Raw genomic sequence first — 8,444 nt, forward strand, 5'->3', positions numbered from 1 at the left:
CTATTAGTGTAAGAACATCTGTACCATAACTATAGAGACCAGAATAGAATCATTGACACTCTGGGCTGCAGTCCTGTCAGTGCAGTGATGACTTTTGTACTAGGCTGTACAAAAGCCTGTAACCTGTCGAGCCGGTTCATAGAATCATACTTTAGTTCAGAGTTGATGAAGCAAGATGCACATCTGAAGTAGCACACACGCTCCTTGCACAGCGCCGAATGAGCCGATGAGCATATCCAGAAGGGCTTATTGAACCAAAAAACGGGTTTGAAACAAACAAATCAAAACTACAGGCATAATTGAAGGTCAGTTTTTTGGTCATGTCCGATTCAAAAAGAACAAAAACAGATGGTTCTAACGGTCAAAGTTTTCAAAGGTTATCCTTGGAAAACTTCAACAGAACCAGCACATTTGTTTCTTTTTGAATCTGTTCTTTTTTATTTCTTTAGTTTAATAACTAGTCTATACATAAACAATAAGGTACTCGAGGCTGTGCTGTATCGTGAATAAATCACATAGACGTTGGAACAGGGGGGGCGCCCCCCTCCACCCCCCCACCCCTCCACCCCTTTTCCCCACCCTTCTAGGGGTCAGCCAGCTGTTTTTTTCGTTCAGTGGCTTGATATTACCGGTATGAATTTTCATGTTCCAAAATGTTGTGAAAATAAAACAGCTCGCCCTCGTTCATTTCAGGGGTTCTATTTAATTACCATTTGTGCATTTCATTCATTGTGCCTAGACACCAGTTCAAAACTGAGTCCCAAAAGTCCGCGTAAGAAGCATAAAGCCTCGTTTACACTGCACGCGTGTGCGTTGCATTACGGCTCCGGCAAGGTTTTGTTCCGTCTTCTGAGCGGTGTCAACTCACACCAGAAGCATTTCAGAAGTGAAGCGGCTGGATTCCCGATACCACGAGATTTGCATGTCTGACGTTTTTTTCATTGATTTTTTTTCGTGTTTTTAATGGCTAAATTGTTATATTTTGTCCGGTTTTATTGTGTTTATTGCTATGCCATACTTTATTTTGCTGTAGCCATACAGATGAAGTTAATACACTTAAAATTCCAGTTATGGACAACAAAAACAAAGAAATTTCAAGTTTTTCAACTTCGAATCTCTTGTTGTCAGTTTCTGGCATCGTAGTGATGCGAAATATGACCAGGAGTTTACTCAGGGTGATTATTTTGACTTTATTTTGTATTTGAGCTGCGCGTCTTTGACGCGGTGTCCGTCAAAAATAGGCGAGGTGCCTATCTTTAGCGAAGTGGCGCGGCTGGTGTAAACACGAGCATTGACTAGAGTGGCCGCGAATCAGCTCAGGTAGCCGCGTCGCAGCCGTAACGCGCCGCACACGCGTGCAGTGTAAACGAGGCTTAACACGTACAGACTCCATGTAAGCCTATGATTCGCAATTGATTGATAAAACATCAAAATTAAGATACAATTTATACAAAACGAATATCTTTTAAAAAGAGTTTTATATAAAACAAAACTTAATGAAGTCGTCAAAATCATGTTTTACCAAAAACAGCGCCGTTGCTAGGAGGGCGTCAGCGCCTCTGCCTTTCAGCGCCTATGCCTCGCGAGTGGATGATAGCCCTGAAGACGCCTAGCAATGATATACCTTTAATGGTAGTATACCTTTAGTTAAGTTATATAGTTAAGTCTAAGTAGCGCGCTAAGAGACAATGTTATCGGGAAACGCAGCCCAGGTATGATGCGTTTCATGCGTAATGGAGATTCCAAAGCGCTCTTCTTTGGTCAGAACCATGGAGAGCGATCGCGGATAGGTCTGTCCTATGCACCGAAACTTTTAACAATGCAACAAAATATTTAAAGAGCATCAAGCTATTAAAATCTATATTATGCACAGATAATATAACAGTAGGCTATATTAGTCAATATTTTTTTATTAGGTTAAGCAGTGATTGGATAACGTTTTTTTATTATTATTTAACATTTTTAATTTAAGGCCCACCCACAGTTGGTCTGGCCCATCCAAAACTGGAATCCTGGCGCCGTGCCTGGGCCACACTGAGCTGTGCGTAACGCCCACAGACGTGAAGTGACCCCCCTAAGAGAAGAATCCCGCCCCCCCTCTCACAATATAGTTCCAACGTCCCTGGGCTGAAGGGTGTTGCAACCCCTTTAAGGCCAGAACACACCAAGCCGACGCCGACGAACTAGTGGCAACGAAAGCAGACTGCGGGGTTTGCTCACGTCGGCAGCGTCTGTGTCCAAAGTTGCCTTGACACACCAAACTGACAATAAACAGCCGACGGCCAAGCAGCACGCCAGTTCTGTGCCTGCGTGAGATGAAATGCCTTTCCGAAACAGCAGGTGGCAGTAGCTGAACAGCCAATCAGAATGATCCAATGGCCCGACGGACCGACGAGCTCCAATGCCGATTTAACATGTCAAATCCGCCGAAAAAAGGTGACCAACTTCAGGCGACGGTGCGGAACACACTGAGAAAACTTAGTCTGCCGACGAAGAAAAACTGCTCGACGGCCGACCGCCGGCTTGGTGTGTTCCTGCCTTTAGCCGTGACTTATTCACGATACAGCACTAGCCTTGAGTACCTTATTGTTTTTGTAAAACAGTTACCACACAATACACATATTAAAGGTCCCGTTTTTCGTGGTTTTTTGAAGCTTTGATTGTGTTTATAGTGTGCAATATAACATGTGTTCATGTTTCGCATGTAAAAAAAAAACAGTATTTTTCACATAATTTACTTATCTGTATACCGCTGTTTCCACTGTCATAAAAACGGGCTGATGACTTCCTTGTTCTATGAAGTCCCTCCTTCAGAAATACGTAACGAGTTTTGATTGTGCCAGCGGTTACTGTGTTGTGATTCGACAGCAGTTTAGCGCTCCTTGCCCAGAAAGGTCACGCCTCTTACCATAACGTGGAGATGAACGTGCTCAGTGTTATTGTAAACATGTCTTTAATTTTACCCTATCAATTTGAGCCGGAATCAGACCCGGTGATTGGACTGCGGGATGAAAATAACAGCGTTTCGACGACATGGCGACAAACACACTCTACAAACGCAACTCTTGTGTATTCCTGTGGGCGGAGGCTAGTCAAAAAACTGTTTTAGTGACGTCATTAAAGAAGGAAGTAGAGGGATGTAGTCCAAACTGGCCGTTCGATGTAGGCGACTTCTGTTAAATAAAATATCTCGCTTGGCATTGAACTTTGAGCTTTAAAATTTTACAGATTTTATTTATACTCTAACAACAACATTAGACACTAACTAAAGTTTGAAACACGGGATCACGAAGAACGGGACCTTTAAAGCCAGAAATATGTATCAATGCAACTTTTATGAAGTAAACTTTTTCTAAAATCCTTCCTTCCGCCAGAAAAAAATTGTCCCTGACTGTGAACAGCAACAGAAGTTACATTATTATGCCATTAGATGGCGGCAAAAACTGTCTTAATGAGTGTGTCAGTTAGTAGCGAAGACTTTTATATTGAAAAGACTGAATTGTTGTGAACACAGAACAAGATACAGCTTACAAATGCTTTGACTAGCGCTGTCAGTCATGGAAAACCCCTTAAATGTTAAAAGGACAAGATAATACTTCGGACATTTAAACCGATTTTTTATTATGAACATAGGACTGACCTGAAGGAAAATGCTAAATATGAATGCAGTTAATAAACTCGCTCACTCGATCTCTTTCTCACAATACTCTTCTACATAATACAGTAAGCTTCAATGAACAATCTCAATTGAGAACATATAGTTTACGTTGCTAAGAATGGTTGCTAAGGGTGTTGTGTAGTGATACACAGAAACGTTGGGTGAAGCGGTCATAGCCGTGTTTTATCGTGAATAAAAGAGCTATTGACCAATCAGAATCAAGGACAGGAACTACTACTACTACTTCGAATGTGTGTCTAGCGTCATCAACCCGGAACCAGGTTTATTTTTCATTTCCCACTCCAGGACAGTAAATCTATTAAAACTATGGAAGAATGGGTGCTCACATAAAAAATAAAAAACTCAAAAGAGAAATCTAAATGAGAATGAAGCGGTCTCTTACATTCCTATAGTCTATGCAGTTCAATGCACTCTGGAAATTGCACATAAACTTTGTCCTACGTTTCAACTGATTGAAGTGTTTCAGTACATTGACAGAGGGCTTTTTTTTATAAACTACATCATCTTAAAAATAATGAGATGTCACTATTCAGAATTCATGGATCTGGTGAAACGGACAGCCCAGCAGAGGAGGTTTAATTGAATTGGGTGCATACTTCATGTTTTCTCTGACGTTTTCTTCTTGTTGGAGGGTCTGTGGGTGTTTTATATGGTGAATGATCAAATGGGAGTCTACTTTCCTGCTATCAGTCATTATTATGTCCGATGCCATTTCACCTGCATAATGTGAGAAATGATATACAGTTTATGGCATCATATATTTACATACATGTTTTTGTATATTGGTCCATTGTGCTGTTTTGGTGACATGACAGTGTTATGACTGATGTTGCATTCAATGTAGCTGTATTTGCATACAGAGTATTGTAAGCTAGCAAATGTCAAATAATTAACTGCAGACGACATGAAACCAAACATGACATGAGTTCAGTTGCCTACGGTAATTTAAAAATGAGTAGGCTTAAGTTAATTAACATTCAGTACGTTTTCACATTTTCATCTTGTAAAGTGACCTTTTTGAGACTTGGAGAAGTGTAAAACAAGAAACCCTACAGGGTTTGTAACGTGAACAAAATATTAATTTTAACAGAAAAATTACCAATTATTCAGGGTTGTTTTTTTTAAATTGATAGCCTATAGTTACAACTTTCTGGACTAATCATGTTTGAAGGACGTTGTAAATAAACACACTCATGACAAACATTCTACTTGGCACATATTTGCCCGATTTCACAGACAAGGCTTAAGCTAGTCCTAGACTAAAATGCATGTTTGAGCAGTCTTAACTGAAAGCAAATTTCACCGCATTATCTTAAAATATGTCAGTGCCATTGTTTCGTCTCAATATGCACACCAATGTCTTTTTCTAAGGCACGTTTATAAAAGCCAATTAAGTGTCCTAATTGAACTAAGGCCTAATCTTGGTTTAATCTAAGCCCTGTCTGTGAAACCAGGCCATTAGCATACCAAGTTGCTATGTTGCCTGTTAACCTTAAAGGGGGGGTATAATGCCATTTCATGTATTCTGACTTATTTACACTGTTAAAGAGTTGGATTCTCATGCTAAACATGGCCAAAGTTTCAAAACACAAATTGGACGTATGATGGAGTATTTCTGTGCCAAAAAGACTTCCAAATCCTCAAACTTGCAGTCTTTTTTTCCAGAGTATGGGCCTGTGTGACGTCAAGAAGGTTGGAATTCCTTGTACGGGCTCTTCCCCCGGAAGAGCGCACGAGCACACGTCGACCAGAGCAAGAGCATGCCCATCAACGTGCATTCAGCTTTACGGAAGTTGTCGGCAATGCTGAACAGGTCACAGGACTTCACGAAATCAACAATGTCACCAAAGAAGTGTGTTTTTGGTTGTGAGGGAAAGATAACCTTGCTTCCCATAGAACCCAGCGTTAAGTGGAGTTGAGAGTTTTGTGCTCACGCATTACATTGATGCGATATTTGTTATTAAAATAACCATAGAAACTGATAGTTGCAAACACTTTTTTATTGGTTAAAATGAATGGAGAATATCTCGTGTTTTTCCGTGTCTGCTCGAGCCCTCAGGATCGGCGCTTATGGTTTTATAAAGGTGAAGGATGCACTACAACTCTATAGGTATTCAAGATTAACATGAGATTGGCAGAAACGGTGTGTGATATCCCCCCTTTAAATAACGTATAGTACTAAGAGGTGACTACCACAAATTGACAATATTCAACGACAAGCGCGAAAATGGGGCGACGTGACACAGTAAATCACAAACAACCAATCAAGGTTGTGTTTCCCAAAGCCAACTATGGTCGCAAGTTCCATCGTTACCAATAGAGTTCAATGGAACTTGCGACCAAAGTGGGCTAACGATGTTTTTGGGAAATCCACCCCAGAATACTTCTGCCTCATCCATAATGATTAATATACATGAGGAGGGTACTTTGGTCCAATGAGTTTCAGTGTGGGTGGAACTATCTGGCCGAATAAGTACTAAACAACTAAATAAAGTTTATCATATAAAATATGATAAATACATAATTTATTGTTCACACAGTGATTTTCACCATATGGCTGTTGCCACCTCAAGACCTTGTCTTAAGGCCCGTTCACACCAAGGACGATAACTATAATGATAATGATAAAGATACAGTTCTAAAAATCATTCTAAGTATAAAAGAATAGCTATAATAACTATAACAATAACCACACAGAGAAATTATATCGTTGGAATCACTTTCAGAAGGCCCGTAACTTTATTAGTGGCCACACCAGTGGACGATATTGTTCTGTTTATTCTAAGCACGTTGTTGTCTGTCACTTTTAAACTCTCGAGCTTGTTACTGCAGGATGGATTCTGATTGGCTGTCAATGTTTTTATCTTCATCTTTCATTTTGTGGTGTGAACTCTGTTATTCTATTGAGATAATATTTTCTAACTATATCTTTATCGCTATCTTTATAGTTATCGTTCTTGGTGTGAACAGGCCTTTCCACTGATTTTGCCACAGTTAAAAATTCCAAAACAACTCAAAACAATAAGCTCGCTATTGCCGATCTCCCAAGCAGAGAAGGCCCACTGGAGTTCATTCTCATTCTTAACAATAAACCCATCCCGTCAGACGGTTTCCTCTCACAAAGCTGAACAAGAGCCAAGGACGCAAACAGTGGTCTTATCGGTCAACAGCCGATTTACTCTAGAGCTTCTCCTTTTCTTTTGCCGTGGCATTTAGACAAATGAGAGGAGCTCCAAAACTAATACCGGAGGACAGCCGGCCGTATCACACGTTGCCCACCTTCATTCATTACCAATATAAAAATAAACCAGAGAGTGTGATCAAAGCAATCTCCACTTCGCCTCTCTTCCTGGCCCAGGAAGGGAACAACTCAGAATTGATTGCTGTTGCTTCTTTTTGTTTGCCTTTGCATGGAACGCTGTTATCTCCTATTAAAAGAGTGTGTGTGAAGAGATCTCTGTGGACATAAATCACACAAACAGTCCTCCTTTAGGCAAGCAGAAAAGCAATCAATTACATACAAGCAGACAGAGAGGAGGAGGGTGACAGCATGTTCCATCTCCTCCCTTATTAACATAATTATTCCCTTAACATTTGCACAAAGATACACAATGGTATGGGCTTTTTTGGGGGTTAGATTTCATATTATATATATATATATATATATATATATATATATATATATATATATATATATATATATATATATACACACAGTACAGTCCAAAAGTTTGGAACCACTAAGATTTTTAATGTTTTTAAAAGACGTTTCGTCTGCTCACCAAGGCTACATTTATTTAATTAAAAATACAGTAAAAAACAGTAATATTGTGAAATATTATTACAATTTCAAATAACTGTGTACTATTTAAATACATTTGACAAAGTAATTTATTCCTGTGATGCAAAGCTGAATTTTCAGCATCGTTACTCCAGTCTTCAGTGTCACATGATCCTTCAGAAATCATTCTAATATGCTGATCTGCTGCTCAATAAACATTTATGATTATTTTCAATGTTGAAAACAGTTGTGTACTTTTTTTTTCAGGATTCCTTGATGAATAGAAAGTTCAAAAGAACAGCATTTATCTGAAATACAACGTTTCTGTAGCATTATACACTACCGTTCAAAAGTTTGGGGACAGTAAGAATTTTTATTTTTTTGAAAAGAAATTAAAGAAATGAATACTTTTATTCAGCAAGGATGCATTAAATCAATCAAAAGTGGCAGTAAAGGCATTTATAATGTTACAAAAGATTAGATTTCAGATAAACACTGTTCTTTTGAACTTTATATTCATCAAATAATCCTGAAAAAAAAATATTGTACACAAATATTTTGTACAATTGTACACATTAAATGTTTCTTGAGCAGCAAATTGACATATTAGAATGATTTCTGAAGGATCATGTGACACTGAAGACTGGAGTAATGATGCTGAAAATTCAGCTTTGCATCACAGGAATAAATTACTTTGTGAAATATATTCAAATAGAAAACAGTTATTTTAAATTGTAATAATATTTCACAATATTGCTGTTTTTTACTGTATTTTTAATTAAATAAACGTAGCCTTGGTGAGCAGACGAAACTTCTTTTAAAAACATTAAAAATCTTAGTGGTTCCAAACTTTTGGACTGTACTGTATGTGTGTGTATATATATATATATATATATATATATATATATATATATATATATATATATTAGAAGTGGCTTTGATACTTTATACCCTCATAACTGTGATTGTGTGTTATTTTTGGGG

The sequence above is a fragment of the Megalobrama amblycephala genome, linkage group LG8, assembly GCF_018812025.1.
Source record: "Megalobrama amblycephala isolate DHTTF-2021 linkage group LG8, ASM1881202v1, whole genome shotgun sequence".
In the NCBI taxonomy this organism is placed as follows: domain Eukaryota; kingdom Metazoa; phylum Chordata; class Actinopteri; order Cypriniformes; family Xenocyprididae; genus Megalobrama; species Megalobrama amblycephala.